The sequence below is a fragment of the Kogia breviceps genome, chromosome 9, assembly GCF_026419965.1.
Source record: "Kogia breviceps isolate mKogBre1 chromosome 9, mKogBre1 haplotype 1, whole genome shotgun sequence".
Taxonomy (NCBI): Eukaryota; Metazoa; Chordata; class Mammalia; order Artiodactyla; family Physeteridae; genus Kogia; species Kogia breviceps.
The window spans coordinates 39,891,075-39,911,114 of NC_081318.1; the positions used below are offsets into that span (position 1 = coordinate 39,891,075).

Consider the following 20,040-nt stretch of genomic DNA (forward strand, 5'->3'; position numbering starts at 1 on the left):
TGATTTCTTTGGGGAAAATAATTAGATGTGCATTCAATATTTACATCTTTCTAATCAAATTTCATATTCTTTACACCACATCTCAACTTATTACAACTTAGCATGGTTTTACAAAACCTTCCAATTATTGATCTCTGGATGCCAAACAATGATTAAATGTAAGTTATATATCTCAGATGTTTGGTCTTTATAATATAGACTACTAAGGTTTTTGGAAAGTAAAATATCCAACTCACTGACTTAATTCTTCAGCATTTGTTTGACATTAAGCTAAGTTAGTCTTGACTCATTGAAATTGATAACAACAAAGTGATCCATATTGCATACACCATGGTTAGAGACTACTAGAGAAAACAGATGTCTAAAAAGATAATTTATGATGTCCATGTAGATAGGGAGTCAATATGGCACGAAAACATTAAGAAAAAGATGGGTCAGAGAATGTATGTTTGAGGAAATGATGATTGATCTATATGTGAAAAATGAATGAGTATTATTCAGGTACATTAAGAGTGATTCTTTCTTCGGTCATGTGGTTTATGTAGTCATGTGTGATTTATCTACCGAAAAATCCATCAAAGCATTCTTTATTCCTGTTACAGTTTTCTTTTTAATTATTATTTCTAGCATTTCCTTTTGATTGTTTTTTGACTATACATCTCTCTGCTCAAATTACCCATCTGCTCTTACATGTTTCTTATAGGATATTAATCATACTTATTTTAAATTCCCTGTCTGTTAATTATAATATCTTTGTCATATCTGAGTCTGGATTTGATGACTGTTTCACCACTTCAGAATGAGGGGTATTTTGCCTTTTGTTCTGCCTTGTAATGTTTTGATGACACCCAGGCATGATATATAAGGTAACAGGAACTGAGACTGACAGGACTTTAGTGTGAGGTTTTATGTTATTCTGGCTGAGAGTTGGGCTGTGTTTAATGTTTGTTCCAGAGGCTTCAAATTCCTCTAATGTTTTTGTGCCTGGGGTTTCCCAAGAACTCCTCATTAAATAGAGTCTGGACCTTACAACTCTTTTAGCTGTATTTCAGTTATTATACTTATAGTCTTGTTGATGTGCTGGTGAGGAATGGACATGGGGAGAATTCTGTAATTTTCTGATTAAATCTCAGTATTTAGTGGACCTGTATCTTCCTTCAATGATATAGCTTTTTCCTCTTTGCTTCCTATTCCATTCCCTAGCTGCAACATTCCCAATATATTTCCTTGAATCTCTAACCCTTGACCATTTTCCTTCCCTTAAATTAGACAGGGAAGCTGGAGGGCCTGGAGTGAGATGATTCCCTTCTACTGGGATAAGGCTCTGGCAAAATCCTTTCCCCTGGTGTAGACTTTGTGAAGGAGAAGATTCTTTGTTAAGGAGAATTATTCCTCAATGATTACTCCTCCATTCTCCTTGCCAGTGTCATAAAGCAATATTTTCAGGTCTTCCTTATGAAAAGCTAGAAGGGTTCCTGGAGGTAAAGTCCACAAAGTGTGCCCTGACTCCATGATTGCAAACATAGGAGTTTCTCACTGTGGACTGCTAGTCCACAATCAACCTCCAGAAGTTTGCCAAAATTACCATTTTATGGCTACCAGTTTATGGCTCCAGTGGCTTTAGATCCAGTAACCAAATTTCATCTGTATCTCTCTGAATATTACCTGGCTGTCTAGACTTGAGAGGTTATTTGCCTTTCAAACTTAGTTCTCTGATGGCTCATTGATTTTCAGTATTTCCAACTATTTCTTGTTATAAGGATGGAAGTGAAGAGCTTCAAGTTCTTCACGTATCAGAGCTAAAACTAGATGTCCATTCTTTCTATTTTTTAATATTGTAGTGTTTAATTTTTTGCTATAAAAATCCAAAACTAAAGAAAAGTCAAAAGAACAATATAATACAATTACATGCCTATAGAGAGCACTTAAATTTAACAACTACTTACACACTGTCATATTGTTTTCAGTTATTTTTTCACACATTTTGTGTTTTTTTTAATAAACTGAAACTATATTATGATTTTACCCCAAATAAGTATATTTTCTTACATACTGGCAACACTATTATCTTACTTAACAAAAGTGACAATAATCCCCAAATAACATCTAATTACCAGCCCATATTCAGATATTCCCAAGAGCCCCAATTAGTTTAGCTTATTAGTTTAAACCAGTAATCAATCATGAGCTATGACTTCTGTTTGGCTGTTTTAGCTTTTAAATGCATTTTAATTTAGAACAGAGTACCTTTTGTTTTCATAGCATCCATTGTTGAACATAAAAGACCAGTTGTCCTTTAGAATGTCTGATGTTCTAATTTCATTCTTTTATATGTAGCTGTCCAGTTTTACCAGCACCACTTACTGAAGAGAGGCTGTTGTTTCTCCAATGTATGTTCTTGCCTCCTTTATCAAAGATAAGATGACCATAGGTGCATGTTTTTATCTCTGGGCATTCTATCCTGTTCCATTGATCTATATTTCTGTTTTTGTGCCAGCACCATACTGTCTTGATTAAAGTGGCTTTGTAGTATAGTCTGAAGTCAGGGAGCCTGATTCCTCCAGCTCTATTTTTCTTTTTCAGGATTGCTTTGGCTATTTAGGGTCTTTTGTGTTTCCATACAAATTGTGAAATTGTTGTTCTAGTTCTGTGAAAAATGTCATTGGTAGTTTGATAGGGATTGCACTGAATCTGTAGATTGCTTTGGGTAGTATAGTCATTTTCACAATGTTGATTCTTCCAATCCAGGAACATGGTATATCTCTCCATCTGTTTGTATCATCTTTAATTTCTTTCACCAGTGTCTTATAGTTTTCTGCGTACAGGTCTTTTGTCTCCTTAGGTAGGTTTATTCCTAGATATTTTATTCTTTTTGTTGCAATGGTAAGTGGGAGTGTTCCCTTAATTTCTCTTTCAGATTTTCCATCATTAGTGTATAGGAATGCAAGAGATTTCTGTGCATTAATTTTGCAACCTGCTACTTTACCAAATTCACTGATTAGCTCTAGTAGTTTTCTGGTAGCATCTTTAGGATTCTCTATGTATAGTTTCATGTCACCTGCAAACAGTGACAGTTTTACTTCTTCTTTTCCAATTTGGATTCCTTTTATTTCTTTTTCTTCTCTGATTGCTGTGGCTAAAACTTCCAAAACTATGTTGAATAATAGTGGTGAGAGTGGGCAACCTTGTCTTATTCCTGATCTTAGTGGAAATGGTTTCAGTTTTTCACCATTGAGAATGATGTTGGCTGTGGGTTTATCATAAAAGGCCTTTATTATGTTGAGGTACGTTCTCTCTATGCCTACTTTCTGAAGAGTTTTTATCATAAATGGGTGTTGAATTTTGTTGAAAGCTTTTTCTGCATCTATTGAGATGATCAAATGTTTTTTCCTCCTTCAATCTCTTAATACTGTGTATCACACTGATTGGTTTGCATATATTGAAGAATCTTTGCATTCCTGGGATAAACCCCACTTGATCATGGTGTGTGATCCTCTTAACGTATTGTTGAATTCTAGAACACTTCCTAATACCATACACAAAAATAAACTCAAAATGAATTAAAGACCTAAATGTAAGGCCAGACACTATAAAACTCTTAGAGGAAAACATAGGCAGAACACTCTATGACATAAATCACAGCAAGATCATTTTTGACCCACCTCCTAGAGAAATGGAAATAAAAACAAAAATAAACAAATGGTTGTTAAAAATAATAATAATAAAATAAACAAATGGTACCTAAAGAAACTTTAAAGCTTTTGCACAGCAAAGGAAACCATAAACAAGATGAAAAGACAACCCTCAGAATGGGAGAAAATATTTGAAAGTGAAGCAACTAACAAAGGATTAATCTCCAAGATATACAAGCAGCTCATGCAGCTCAATATCCAGAAAAAGAGCAACCTAATCCAAAAAAGGGCAGAAGACCTAAACAGACATTTCTCCAAAGAAGATTTACAGATTGCCAACAAGCACATGAAAGGATGCTCAACATCACTAATCGTTAAAGAAATGCAACTCAAAACTACAGTGAGGTTATCACCTGACACCAGTCAGAATGGCCATCATCAAAAAAATCTACAACCGGGCTTCCCTGGTGGCGCAGTGGTTGAGAGTCCGCCTGCCGATGCAGGGCACGTGGGTTCGTACCCCGGTCCGGGAGGATCCCACATGCCGCGGAGCAGCTGGACCCGTGGGCCATGGCCACTGAGCCTGAGCGTCCCGAGCCTGTGCTCCGTGGCGGGAGAGGCCACGGCGGTGAGAGGCCCGCATACAGCGAAAAAAAAAAACAAATCTACAACCAATAAATGCTGGAAAGGGTGTGAAGAAAGGGAAGCCTCTTGCACTGTTGGTGGGAATGTAAATTGATACAGCCACTATGGAGAACAGTTTGAAGGTTCCTTAAAAAACTAAAAATATTACTACCATATGACCCAGCAATCAGACTACTGGGCATATACCCTAAGAAAACCATAAAAAAAGAGTCATGTACCACAATGTTCACTGCAGCTCTGTTTACAATAGTCAGGACATGGAAGCAACCTAAGTGTCCATCAACAGATGAATGGATAAAGAAGATATGGCACATATACACAATGGAATATTACTCAGCCATAAAAAGAAATGAAATTGAGTTATTTGTAGTGAGGTGGATGGACCTAGAGACTGTCATACAGAGTGAAGTAAGTCAAAAAGAGAAAAACAAATTCTGTACGCTAACACATACATATGGAATATATTTTTTTAAATGGTTCTGATGAACCTAGGGGTAGGACAGGAATAAAGATGCAGATGTAGAGGATGGACTTGAGGACACGAGGAGGGGAAAGGTAAGCTGGGACCAAGTGAGAAAGTAGCATTGACATATATACACTACCAAATGTAAAATAGATAGCTAGTGAGAAGCAGCTGCATCGCACAGGGAGATCAGCTTGTTGCTTTGTGTCCAACTAGAGGGGTGGAATAAGGAGGGTAGGAGGGAGATGCAAGAGGGAGGGATATGGGGATATATGTATACATATAGCTGGTTCATTTTGTTATACAGAAGAAACTAACAGAACAATGTAAAGTAATAATACTCCAATAAAGATGTTAAAAAAATAATGATAAATTACAAAAAGAGAAAAATGAATAAATAAATAAAAATAAGGTCTTTGTAAAAAAAAAAGAATGTCTGATGTTCTATATTTGTGCTCTTGTGAGGCTGTTTAATTTTTTCTCCATTGTCTATCCTTTCTGTAAACTGGAAGTTAGACCTAAAAGTAAGTCTTGATTATAATCATTTCAGCAAGACTACTTCATGGATGAAACTGTGTACCTGACGTGCATGATGTCAGAAAGCATCTAAAGCCAGCAGTTCTCCTATTAGTGATGCTATAGTTGGCCAATACATTAAGATGGGAACAGCCAGCACTCTCCAGGTTTCCCATGACAACCAACAAGCTATCTGTTCCCTCCCATCCTTTACCAGGAGGCCATGTCCTGCAAGGGAGAACTGCCCAAGTTCCCCTTTCCCCAGATCAGCCCAAGTATAGTTGTGTAGATTGTGGTCTACTAACCTAAAGTCTATTTTACTTGAAGAAGAGGACCCTTTATCTAATTCACATAAATATACCTTGTAGGGCAGTGATTGTCCCAACAGTTACATATGGTGATTTCCACTTTAGGAATATCACGTTTTTGCAGTGTGGAAAACAGATTTGAGTATGTTTAGACAGAAAGGACAGATTCAAGTAAAATATACTTAGCCCAAATGAAGAGGATGCGGGCCTTGAGTACATGAGTAGTTGTAGAAATTGGACAGAGAGAATGCAAGAAATATTTAGATGGTAAATGGATAGAAATTCCAGATTTCTACAAGCAAAAATCTTTATATTTGAAGTTGACATCAAACATCTTCCTGCCTTTCTAATGAAACAAAAACAATCAAAATATTGCATGGAATAAACTAACAGCAGAATTTCTGAGTAGGTCTGCATCTTTATTCCTGTCTTGCCCCTTGGTTCTTCATGACCATTTTTTTTAATTTATTTTTTAGATTCCATATATATGTGTTAGCATACAGTGTGCAGACCTACTAGAGAATGGACTTGAGAATACGGGGAGGGGGAAGGGTAAGCTGTGACAAAGTGAGAGAGTGGCATGGACATATATACACTACCAAACATAAAATAGCTAGTGGGAAGCAGCCGCATAGCACAGGGAGGTCAGCTTGGTGCTTTGTGACCACCTAGAGAGGTGGGATAGGGAGGGTGGGAGGGACGGAGACACAAGAGGGAAGAGATATGGGAACATATATATATGTAACTGATTCACTTTGTTATAAAAAAGAAACTAACACATCATTGCAAAGCAATTATACTCCAATTAAGATGTTGAAAATAAAAAAAGAATTTCTGAGTAGGTCATAGATATTATATTTGTGACACTAAATAATTTCAGGTTTATTCAAAACTTTAACATAAAAATGAATAGTAAGATTGCAGTTAATTTAAGTACAGAATATGTACAATTCAAGTACATAGTCATGTAGTTTCTATTATTCATAGAAGTACCCCCAAATGAAGGACCAGACAAAACGGTTAGGGAGAAAATTGCACTAGACACTTGTTAAAATTGACAAGGAAGACTATTCAAGACTATTGCAATAGGGGAGAGAGACTGACCTCAACTTCCCTGAAGCAAAAGACAGAAGGATTTGCTGGGATGAGTTAATGAAAAAGTACTAGAGGACTCTGAGAAGGGGGTGATGAGTTTGCCCACAGTGATTGGGCCATTTGTGTTTGCTACTTGTTAGGCTCCTACCCTTGCACAGAGACTAGGAAACAGAGGCCCTATCTTTCTTGATGATTGCATTGCAAAAAGATGGCTCCCAGGTCCTTGAGAAACACATTTCTGGGTTGCAGAAGACTTACACCTCAAAAGGGCAGAGAAAGAATTTACAACTGCAAGTTTTCTAAAGTAAAGGCTCTAAGAAAAGGGAGGTCATGAACCTATAGTCAGAGGTCATGAGCGGAACAATAAGGCCATCGTAGTCAAAACACTCAAGAACTAGAGGCTAAAAGCAAAATAAGATGCCTGGAATAAGACCTTATGAATATAAATAATGTAACTGCCAATTTTGTGTTTAGCTGCAGTAGTAAAACAGCATAAGGTAAATAAAAACACATTCCTTTTTATAGTAATGAGAAAGATGAAAACCAACAGGAAAAATAAATGATCTGATTTTCAATTTATGAATTTTATAGTTGCTAATTCATCTTGAAAGACTTCAAACTGAAGCAAGCTTCAGAAATATGCAAAGCCTGGCACTCTGTTCTAATAAGGAGACAAGTTTTTCCCTGTGTCCCTGAGGCAGAAACAGTTATTTGACATAATCTTTTCTAATTATTGGTGTGGATTTTCTCAATCTAATCATATGTGTTCTGTCTCAGCTCTAAATGAGCATAAATGATTTGGATAGTGAGCCTGTCACAAAGAAGCAAATAAACCAACTAGACAAAGGTAGTTATATCTTTATGTGAGGGAACCATCTACTGCTATCAAAATTAGTGACAATGCTACTCCAAGCTAATAGCTAACTTCAAGATTTTTGTACTTTGTAACAGCAGACAATATTAATACTTTAATGTTTTATTTTCATTTCCCAAGACAGTTGTTATGGGTTGAATTGTGTCCCCTCAAAAAAAGGTATGTTGCAGTCCTAAACCCCAGTACCTCAGAATGTGACCTTATTTGGAGATAGAGTCTTTACAGAGGTAATCAAGTTAAAATGAGGTCATTAGAATGGTCCCTAATACAATATGGGTGGTGAGGGAAATTTGGACATGGATACAGACAGGAATAGAGGGAAGATAGCCATCTACAAACCAAGAAGAGGGGCCTGCAATAGATACTTTCCTCAGAACAAACAGCCTGCAGGAGGAACCAAGCCTGCTGACATCTTGATTCCAGACTTCTAGCCATCAGAACTGTGAGACAATAAATGTCTCTTGTTTAAGCCACTCAACATGTAGTACTTTTTTAGTGGTAGCAGCACTAGCAAACTAATACAAGAGTGCTAGGACTAAAAAAATTAGAAAGTATGTTTTAAAATTTGGGGGTTACTGTCTTCTTACTCAACTGTAGTTTTTTAAAAAATGTTATGTTTCTCCCTTTTATTGACCTTTGTGCCATGTTTTAATGTTCATTTAGATGGATTCATTCAGCTGTTTTTTCAAAGCAATTTTACTTGAATTTGGTTTCTAAAAATGAACCAGTGATGATTCTTGAATCTTTGTGTAAATAAATGTTTAATAAATCCAAGTGGCCTGTTGAGTTATCTTAAATCCTTTTTAACTGGCTCAAGAAGAACTTGATAACACACAGACAAACACACACACACACACACACACACACACACACACACACACCTCTAAATCTTTGGTGAACAATAAATATGCCCAGGTCCATAGAAAATAATTAACTTTTCTATCATGTTATACAAAAAGCCTAACACAATTCCTCTTCCAAATGTGAAAACTATAGTCCTGAAGATTCATATTTGTACATTTAAATGCTTATCATTATTGAGAACCAAAGTAAGCTTAGGTATGAAGTGTAGTCAGTTACTTTACCATGAATATATGCAAATGTTCAATTCATTTGTGTATATGTTTATACACACACCTGTATATTTAAAACTCAAAAAATAAAAATTATACTTAATATACAAAGGCATGGAAATTTATTGAAAAATACAGGTTTACCTTTAAAATAACTGTCAAATCAACCACTGCATTTTTCATGATGTATTCTAATTTTTATTCCATATTCTGAATTAGAAAGATTTACAAATAATTCCAGCTTGTTACCAAAAGAGGGGAAAAAATTCAACCTACTAGTACTGGATTATATTAATCAGCTACTAAGAAGAAATTTTCAATAAAGAAAATGCCTGGTATATAAACTGTTTAATATTCAAAGTCTCAGTGTTATATTTCTTCTATAAATGATACTGTCTTCAGGTTTATCTTACTTCCTAATGTTCTTGATGGATCCTAAGGATACTGCAGAAAACTGAATTTTGAAATCTTTGAATAGATGAAAGCCAATCATAAATAATGCATTTTTGCATTTAGATAAGATATTCTGTTTGGCTATTTTAACATTTTTTAAAAAAAGAAGCAGCAGCAGCTATTCTGTGTAGGTGTTTTTGCAACAAATCAAACACTAATCATCATTTTGCTTGTATTTTGCTATTTGTCATCAGGACTGCCCTACCATAAAATAATCTCTCTCAGTGACAGATTAATTGGTTTTCTCTGTGTCTCATTTCAGAATATTTAAAGTGCCACGCTGAGCTAGATATCCTAGTATGTGTTCTCCGGTAGTACCTCTCATGCATATTTTGTAGAAAAGTTCTGATAAGCCAAGGCTTATATTTGTATATCTGTGACTCCCTCTTCTTTCCAGCTCCCCCGGGGATGTAACAAAACCAGGCCAGGAATGCTGTCACAACCTGGATCTCCAGGGGAGCAGTGTCTGGACCTCATCCCTCGTGCCAGGGAACAGAGAAGGGCTCTTCTCTTGTCCTTGGAGCCTTAGCTCCTGCTCTTCCCTCCTGTAGAATGCTCTTCCCTAGAGAGTCTCTTGGCTCAATCTCTCATCTCCTTCAAGTCTTTTCTCAAATCTCTCCCTTATAAGAAGAAATCTAACTGCAAATTCAATACAGCAAACTGTCCCTCTCCTCCTAGCATTTGAGGTCTCCCTTATACTCTCTAATTTTTCTTCTTAAAGTAGCATTTTCCACATTTTAAAATATTATATTATATGGTTTTGTAATTTATTCTATTTCTATTTTTATCACCCTGATAAACTCTGTGAATGCAGAGATCTCTTTCTGTTTGTTTCTTCCTGTATCCTATGTGTTAGGAATACTGTCTGACACATAGCTGACACTCACTAAATATTTGTGAATGACTGAATAAATGACCAGCTGCAGAGAAAAGTGCTTGCTACTCCTTGTTGCCTGGATAAGCAAACAAACAAATAAGCCCCCCGTATGGAGTCTTTGAGGAACTAGGAGTCTGCATCTGCCTGCCTGCTGTGGATTTGAAGCTACTCTGGTGAGCTGAATAGACAGAAGAGGGACTGGATTTCCTACTCACTGGCTGTCAGTCCAAAACAGAAGCTGCTTTGCTTTCCACCATATGCTGGTTGGCTGCTATAGGAGATATGTCAGCAATCTGATCTTAGTGACTTCTAAAGAAGCACAAAATTATGGCAACAAATGAAAAATGCACCTCATTTAAAGGCACTCACTTACCTAAGAGAGGAAGACCAAATTGAATATCTAGTATGGGCAGCTCCCACTGAAAGAGAACTGAAGAAAAGGCAGAAAAGAATGTTACAAAGCAAGAGAAAACGAAAGATGTTACAAAGAATGTTACAAAGCAAAACAAAACAAATAGTACCAGAACTCTTTCAGAAAATCACAAAGGAGGGAAGATATTCCTCTCATTTTTTGAAGCCAGCATTACCGTTACACCAAAGCCAGCAAAAGACATTACATAAAAAGAAAGCTATAGATAGATATCCCTCATGAACATAGGTAGAAAATTTCATAACCAAATGTTGGCAAATTAAATTGAACAATATATTAAAAATATTATGCAACATGACCAAATCAGATTTATCTCAGAATACAGGTTAGTATAGCATTCAAATAGCAATGAATATAATTCACTGTATTTTCAGACTAAAAAAGAAGAAAACACAATGATTTCAATAACTGTAGAAAAAGCATTTACCTAAACCCAATATCCATTCCTGATTATAAAATCTCTCACCAATTTAATAATAGAAGGGAACTTTCCCAAACCAATCAAGAACATCTACAAAAACCCAATGCTAACATTATATTTAATGTTGAAACACTGAATGCTTACCTATAACTTCATGAACAAGGCAGGGATATCTTCTCTCACCACTTGTATTCATCTTAAGAACAGAGGTCCTACACCCTGCAATAAGGGAAAAAAGGGAAGGGGAAGAAAAATCATAAATATCAGAAAGGAAAAAATAAAACTGCCTTAATTCAGAGATAAATATGATCTTACATGAAGTAAATTATAAGGGATGTGCAAAAAAGCTATAAAGTAATAAGTTTAGGGACATCAAATATTCAAGGTCAGTATAAAATTTATTTCTAAATACTAACAATAAAATTGGGAATTGAAAACAAAAATACTATTTTACTGATTACATCAAAATTATATACTACTGAGGAGAGGGCTTAAAGATGGCGGAAGAGTAAGACGCGGAGATCTCCTTCCTCCTCACAGAGACATCAGAAATACATCTACACGTGGAGTTTCTCCTGTAGAGCACCCACCGAACGCTGGCAGAGGACCTCGGACCTCCAAAAAGGCAAGAAACTCCCCACATATCTGGGTAGGGCAAAAGAAAAAAGAATAAACAGGGACAAAAGAATAGGGACGGGACCTACGCCAGTGGGAGGGAGCCGAGAAGGAGGAAAGACTCCCACACACTAGAGGCCCCTTCGCGGGCGGAGACTGCGGGCGCCGGAGGGGGAAGCTCCGGAGCCGCGGAGGACAGCTCAGGCACAGGGGTGCGGAGGGCAAAGCGGAGAGATTCCCGCAGAGGATCGGTGCCGACTGGCGCTCACCAGCCCGAGAGGCTTGTCTGCTCGCCCGCCGGGGCGGGCGGGGCCGGGAGCTGAGGCTCGGGCTTCAGTCGGATCCCGGGGAAAGGGCTGGAGTTGGCAGAGTGAAGACAGCTTGAAGGGGGCTAGTGCGCCACGGCTGGCCGGGAGGGAGTTCGGGAGAAGTCTGGAGCTGCCGAAGAGGCAAGAGACCTTTTCCTCCCTCTTTGCTGCCTGGGCGCGAGGAGAGGGGATTAAGTGCGCCGCTTAAAGGAGCCCTAGAACCGGGCGCGGAGCTGCCGAAGAGACAAGAGACTTTTTCTTGCCTCTTTGCTTCCTCGGGTGTGAGGTGAGGGGATTAAGAGCACCGCGTAGAGGAGCTCCAGAAACGGGCGCGAGCCGCGGCTGTCGGCACGGACAGTAGAGACGGGTGTCGGACGCTAAGGTTGCTGCTGCCACCACCAAGAGGCCTGTGTGTGAGCACAAGTCACTCTCCACACCGGCCCTCCCGGGAGCCCGTGCAGTCCGCCACTGCCGGGGTCCCGGGATCCAGGGACAGCTTCCCCGGGAGAACGCACGGCGCGCCTTGGGCCTGTGCAGCGTCACGTCGGCCTCTGACGTCGCGGACTCGCCCCGCCCCCGTGCCACTCCCTCCCCCCAGCCTGAGTGAGCTGGAGCCCCCGAATCAACTGCTCCTTTAACATCGTCCTGTCTGAGCGAAGGGCAGTCGCCCTCGGACAACCTACACGCAGAGGCGGGACCAAGTCCAAAGCTGAACCCCAGGAGCTGTGCGAACAGAGAGGAGAGGGGGAGATCTCTCCCAACAGCCTCAGAAGCGGCGGATTAAAGCTCCACAATCAACTTGAAGTGCCCTGCATCTGTTGAAAACCTGAATAGACAACGAATCATCCCAAGTTGAGGAGGTGGACTTTGGGAGCAAGATATACTATTATTTTCCCCTTTTTTTTCTTTTTGTGGGTGTGTATGTGTGTGCTGCTGTGTGAGATTTTGTCTGTATAGCTTTGCTTGCACCATTTGTCCTAGGGTTAGACCGACCCATTTTTCTGTTTTTTGTTTGTTTGTTTGTTTGTTTTTTGTTTTTTTTTTTGTTTTTGTTTTTTAAAAGGAAATTTTTCTTCTTAATAATTATTTTTTATTTTAATAACTATACTTTATACTACTCTGTCTTCTCCCTTTCTTTCTTCCTTTCTTCCCTCCTTCCCTCCTTTCTTCCTTCCTTCCCCCTTCTTTCCTCCCTTCCTCTCTTCCTTCCTCCCTTTCTTCCTCTGCACCTTCCGTCCTTGCTTTCTTGCTTCCTTCCTTCATTTCTTCCTTCCTTTCTTCCTTCCTTCCCTCCCTCCCTCCTTCCTTCCTTTTCTTTCCTCTCTATTTATTCTACCTTTTATTTTGAGCCGTGTGGATTAAAGGTTCTTGGCGCCCCAGCCAGGCACCAGGGCGGTGTCCCTGAGGTGGGAGAACCAACCTCAAGACACTAGTCCACAAGAGACCTCCGAGCTCCACGTAATATCAGACGGCGAAAATCTCCCAGAGACCTCCATCTCAACACCAAGACCCAGCTTCACTCAAGGACCAGCAAAGAACAGTGCTGGACACCCTATCCCCAACAAAGAGCAAGACAGGTCTACAGCCCCATCCATTAGCAGAGAGACTGCCTAAAATCATAATAAGGTTACCAACATCCCCAAACACACCACCAGACGAGGACCTGCCCACCAGAAGGACAAGATCCAGCCTCATCCACCAGAACAGAGGCACTAGTTCCCCCAACCAGGGAATCTACTCAACCCACTGAACCAACCTTAGCCACTGGGGACAGCCACCAAAAACAACAGGAACTACGAACCTGCAGCGTGCAAAAAGGAGACCTCAAACACAGTAAGATAAGCGAAATGAGAAGACAGAAAAACACACAACAGATGAAGGAGCAAGATAAAAACACACCAGACCTAACAGATGAAGAGGTAATAGCCAATCTACCTGAAAGAGAATTTAGAATAATGATGGTGAAGATGATGCAAAATCTTGGAAATAGAATAGACAATTTGCAAGAAACAGTTAACAGGGACCTAGAAGAAATAAAGAGGAAGCAAGCAACGATGAGCAACACAATAAATGAAATTAAAAATGCTCTAGATGGGATCAATAGCAGAATAACTGAGGCAGAAGGACGGATAAGTGACCTGGAAGATAAAATAGTGGAAATAACTACTGCAGAGCAGAAGAAAGAAAAAAGAATGAAAAGAACTGAGGACAGTCTCAGAGACCTCTGGGACAACATTAAACGCACCAACATTCGAATTATAGGGGTCCCAGAAGAAGAAGAGAAAAAGAAAGGGACTGAGAAAATATTTGAAGAGATTATAGTTGAAAACTTCCCTAATATAGGAAAGGAAATAGTCAATCAAGTCCAGGAAGCACAGAGAGTTCCATACAGGATAAACCCAAAGAGAAACACGCCACGACACATAATAATCAAACTGTCAAAAATTAAATACAAAGAAAACATATTAAAAGCAGCAAGGGAAAAACAACAAATAACACACAAGGGAATCCCCATAAGATTAACATCTGATCTTTCAGCAGAAACTCTACAAGCCAGAAGGGAGTGGCAGGACATATTTAAAGTGATGAAGGAAAAAAACCTACAACCAAGATTACTCTACCCAGCAAGGATCTCATTCAGATTTGATGGAGAAATTAAAACCTTTACAGACAAGCAAAAACTGAGAGAGTTCAGCACCACCAAACCAGCTCTACAACAAATCCTAAAGGAACTTCTCTAGGCAAGAAACACAAGAGAAGGAAAAGACCTACAAGAACAACCCGAAACAAGTAAATGGTAATAGGAACATACATATCGATAATTACCTTAAATGTAAATGGATTAAATGCTCCCACCAAAAGACACAGACTTGCTGAATGGATTCAAAAACAAGACCCATATATATGCTGTCTACAAGAGACCCACTTCAGACCTAGGGACACATACAGACTGAAAGTAAGGGGATGGAAAAAGATATTCCATGCAAATGGAAATCAGAAGAAAGCTGGAGTAGCAATTCTCATATCAGACAAAATAGACTTTAAAATAAAGACTATTACAAGAGACAAAGAAGGACACTACATAATGATCAAGGGATCGATCCATGAAGAAGATATAACAATTGTAAATATTTATGCACCCAACATAGGAGCACCTCAATACATAAGGCAAATACTAACAGCCTTAAAAGGGGAAATCGACAGTAACACAATTATAATGGGGGACTTTAACACCCCACTTTCACCAATGGACAGATCATCCAAAATGAAAATAAATAAGGAAACACAAGCTTTAAATGATACATTACACAAGATGGACTTAATTGATATTTATAGGACATTCCATCCAAAAACAACAGAATACACATTTTTCTCAAGTGCTCATGGAACATTCTCCAGGATTGATCATATATTGGGTCACAAATCTAGCCTTGGCAAATTTAAGAAAATTGAAATCGTATCAAGTATCTTTTCCGACCACAACCCTATGAGACTAGATATCAATTATAGGAAAAGATCTGTAAAAAATACAAACACATGGAGGCTAAACAATACACTACTTAATAATGAAGTGATCACTGAAGAAATCAAAGAGGAAATCAAAAAATACTTAGAAACAAATGACAATGGAGACACAACGACCCAAAACCTATGGGATACAGCAAAAGCAGTTCTAAGAGGCAAGTTTATAGCAATACAATCATACCTTAAGAAACAGGAAACATCTCGAATAAACAACCTAACTTTGCACTTAAAGCAATTAGAGAAAGAAGAACAAAAAAACCCCAAATTTAGCAGAAGGAAAGAAATCATAAAGATCAGATCAGAAATAAATGAAAAAGAAGTGAAGGAAACAATAGCAAAGATCAATAAAACTAAAAGCTGGTTCTTTGAGAAGATAAATAAAATTGATAAACCATTAGCCAGACTCATCAAGAATAAAAGGGAGAAGACTCAAATCAATAGAATTAGAAATGAAAAAGGAGATATAACAACTGACACTGCAGAAATACAAAAGATTATTAGAGATTACTACAAGCAACTGTATGCCAATAAAATGGAAAACCTGGAAGAAATGGACAAATTCTTAGAAATGCACAACCTGCCGAGACTGAACCAGGAAGAAATAGAAAATATGAACAGACCAATCACAAGCACTGAAATTGAAACTGTGATTAAAAATCTTCCAGCAAACAAAAGTCCAGGACCAGATGGCTTCACAGGCGAATTCTATCAAACATTTAGAGAAGAGCTAACACCTATCCTTCTCAAACTCTTCCAACAGATAGGAGAGGGAGGAACACTCCCAAACTCATTCTATGAGGCCAACATCACCCTGATACCAAAACCAGACAAAGACGTCACAAAGAAAGAAAACTACAGGCCAATATCACTGATGAACATAGATGCAAAAATCCTCAACAAAATATTAGCAAACAGAATCCAACAGCACATTAAAAGGATCATACACCATGATCAAGTGGGGTTTATCCCAGGAATGCAAGGATTCTTCAATATACGCAAATCAATCAATGTGATACACCATATCAACAAACTGAAGGAGAAAAACCATATGATCATCTCAATAGATGCAGAGAAAGCTTTTGACAAAATTCAACACTCATTTATGATAAAAACCTTGCAGAAAGTGGGCATAGAGGGAACTTTCCTCAACATAATAAAGGCCATATATGACAAACCCACAGCTAGCATCGTTCTCAATGGTGAAAAACTGAAACCATTTCCACTAAGATCAGGAACAAGACAAGGTTGCCCACTCTCACCACTCTTATTCAACATAGTTTTGGAAGTTCTAGCCACAGCAATCAGAGAAGAAAAAGAAATAAAAGGAATCCAAATAGGAAAAGAAGAAGTAAAGCTGTCACTGTTTGCAGATGACATGATACTATACATAGAGAATCCTAAGGATGCTACCAGAAAACTACTAGAGCTAATCAATGAATTTGGTAAAGTTGCAGGATACAAAATTAATGCACAGAAATCTCTGGCATTCTTATACACTAATGATGAAAAATCTGAGAGTGAAATTAAGAAAACGCTCCCATTTACCATTGCAACAAAAAGAATAAAATATCTAGGAATAAACCTACCTAAGGAGACAAAAGACTTGTATGCAGAAAACTATAAGACACTGATGAAAGAAATTAAAGATGATACAAATAGGTGGAGAAATATACCATGTTCTTGGATTGGAAGAATCAACATTGTGAAAATGACTATACTACCCAAAGCAATCTACCGATTCAATGCAATCCCTATCAAATTACCACTGGCATTTTTTACAGAACTAGAACAAAAAATTTCACAATTTGTATGGAAACACAAAAGACCCCGAATAGCCAAAGCAATCTTGAGAACGAGAAATGGAGCTGGAGGAATTAGGCTCCCTGACTTCAGACTCTACTACAAGGCTACAGTAATCAAGACAATATGGTACTGGCACAAAAACAGAAATATAGATCAATGGAACAGGATAGAGAGCCCAGAGATAAACCCACACACATATGGTCACCTTATCTTTGATAAAGGAGGGAAGGATATACAGTGGAGAAAAGACAGCCTCTTCAATAAGTGGTGCTGGGAAAACTGGACAGCTACATGTAAAAGTATGAAACTAGAACAATCCCTAACACCACACACAAAAATAAACTCAAAATGGGTTAAAGACCTAAATGTAAGGCCAGACACTATCAAACTCTTAGAGGAAAACATAGGCAGAACACTATACGACATAAATCACAGCAAGATCCTTTTTGACCCATCTCCTAGAGAAATGGAAATAAAAACACAAATAAACAAATGGGACCTAATGAAACTTAAAAGCTTTTGCACAGCAAAGGATACCATAAACAAGACCAAAAGACAACCCTCAGAATGGGAGAAAATATTTGCAAATGAAGCAACTGACAAAGGATTAATTTCCAAAATTTATAAGCAACTCATGCAGCTCAATAACAAAAAAACAAACAACCCAATCCAAAAATGGGCAGAAGAACTAAATAGACATTTCTCCAAAGAAGATATACAGATTGCTAACAAACACATGAAAGAATGCTCAACCTCATTAATCATTAGAGAAATGCAAATCAAAACTACAATGAGATATCATCTCACACCGGTCAGATTGGCCATCATCAAAAACTCTAGAAACAATAAATGCTGGAGAGGGTGTGGAGAAAAGGGAACCCTCTTGCACTGCTGGTGGGAATGTAAATTGATACAGCCGCTATGGAGAACAGTATGGAGGTTCCTTAAAAAACTACAAATAGAACTACCATACGACCCAGCAATCCCACTACTGGGAATATACCCTGAGAAAACTATAATTCAGAAAGACTCATGTACCAAAATGTTCATTGCAGCTCTATTTACAATAGCCAGGACATGGAAGCAACCTAAGTGTCCATCAACAGATGAATGGATAAAGAAGATGTGGCACATATATACAATGGAATATTACTCAGCCATAAAAAGAAATGAAACTGAGTTATTTATAATGAGGTGGATGGACCTGGAGTCTGTCATACAGAGTGAAGTAAGTCAGAAGGAGAAAAACAAATACCGTATGCTAACACATATATATGGACTCTAAAGGAAAAAAATGTCATGAGGAGGTTAGTGGTAGGACGGGAATAAAACACAGGCTCACTCGAGCATGGACTTGAGGATATGGGGAGGGGGAGGGGTGGGCTGTGACGAAGTGGGGGAGTGGCAGGGACATATATACACTATCAAATGTAAATTAGATAGCTGGTGGGAAGCTGCTGCATAGCACAGGGAGATCACCTCTGTGCTGTGTGACCGCCTGGGGGGGTGGGATAGGGAGGGTGGGAGAGAGGGTGATGCAAGAGGGAGGAGATGTGGGAGCATGTGTGTATGTATGACTGATTTAGTTTGTTGTAGAGGGAAAACTAACACACTATTGTAAAACAATTATACTCCAATAAAGATGTTAAAAAAAAAAAAATTATATACTACTTAGAGATAACCTTAACAAAATACGAGGAAGGACTCTACACTGAAAACTATAGAACATGGTTGAAAGAAATTTTAAAAGACCAACATAGAGATACAGTATATCACCTGATCAGGAGAATAAATTAAAATGGCAATTCTCCCCAAATTGATATATAAATTTATTGTAAACCCTTTCAAAATTACAGCAGGCTTCTGTGCAGAAGCTGGCAAGCTGATTCTAAAATATACATGAAAAGATGAGTAACCCAGAATAGCCAAAATAATATTGAAATAAACTGTAGCACTTATACTGCCCAGTTTCAAAATTATTATAAAGCTATTACAATCAAGAATTGTGGTTCTAGCAAGAGAAGAAACACATAGATCAATGGAACAGAACTGAGAATCCAGAAATTAATTCTTACATTCATGGTAAATTCAGTTTTAACAAAGATGCCCAAGAACCCAATGAATAAAGGATAGTCTTTTCAACAAATGGTACTCACACCAGTGTATAACCACATATGAAAAGATAAATCTAGCCTCTTAAGTCACAACATATGCAAAGATTAACTCAAATTGGATCATAGACAAGTATAAGAACTAAAACTATTTCAAAAATTGGGCAAAATATGTGAACAGACACTTAAGCAAAAAAAAAGCATATACTTATATGTGGCAAATAAGCACATGAAATTGTACTCCACATCATTTATCATTAGAGAAATGAAAATTAAAATCACAATGAGATACCATTACAAACAATTTAGAATAGTTAAAATAATAAAAAGACGAAGTTTTGGAAAGAATGTACAACAAGTGGAACTCTTATACATTGCTGGCAGGAATGCAAACTGGTATAGCCATGTTGGAAAGCAGTTTGGCAGTGTCTTATAAAGATAAACATGCACTCAACATACAACCCAGCTATTGCACTCCCAGGAGAAATAGAAACATCTCTCTACACTAAAAAGTTATATTTGAATGGTCTTAGCAGCTTTATTCATAATAGGATAAAACTGAAAAAATCCCAATCCTTATGAACTGGTGAGTGGGTAAACAATGGGTGACAGACCAATATAATAGGATAAGCCATCAAAAGTAACAAACTACTGATATTCACATAAATACATGATTCGTTGCATAGATGAATCTTAAAAGCATTATACTAAATGAAAAGTCAGAATCACCAAAAAGTAGATACTGTATGATTCCAATTTATGTAAAATTCTAGGCAAGGCAAAATTGTAAAGATGGAAAGAAAGGTCATTTGTTGACTGTTCCATGCGTGGAGGAGAGGATGGACTGTAAATGGGTACATGGAACTGGGTGATGCAAATGTTCTTAGGCCT

The 20,040-nt window shown here is 38.0% G+C and overlaps 1 protein-coding gene across 1 annotated transcript in view; it reads right to left on the reverse strand.

Moving 5' to 3' along the window:
- The window catches only part of DNAJB9 (DnaJ heat shock protein family (Hsp40) member B9), a 700,535-nt gene that overhangs the window by 205,930 nt on the left and 474,565 nt on the right, over positions 1–20,040 (reverse strand). Inside the window, exons 11-12 of the transcript XR_010842140.1 lie at positions 10,932–11,006; positions 10,310–10,366 (exon numbers count right to left, since the gene is read on the reverse strand). The gene's annotated coding sequence lies outside the window, so the exon portion shown is untranslated. The remainder of the gene's footprint in view (positions 1–10,309; positions 10,367–10,931; positions 11,007–20,040) is intronic.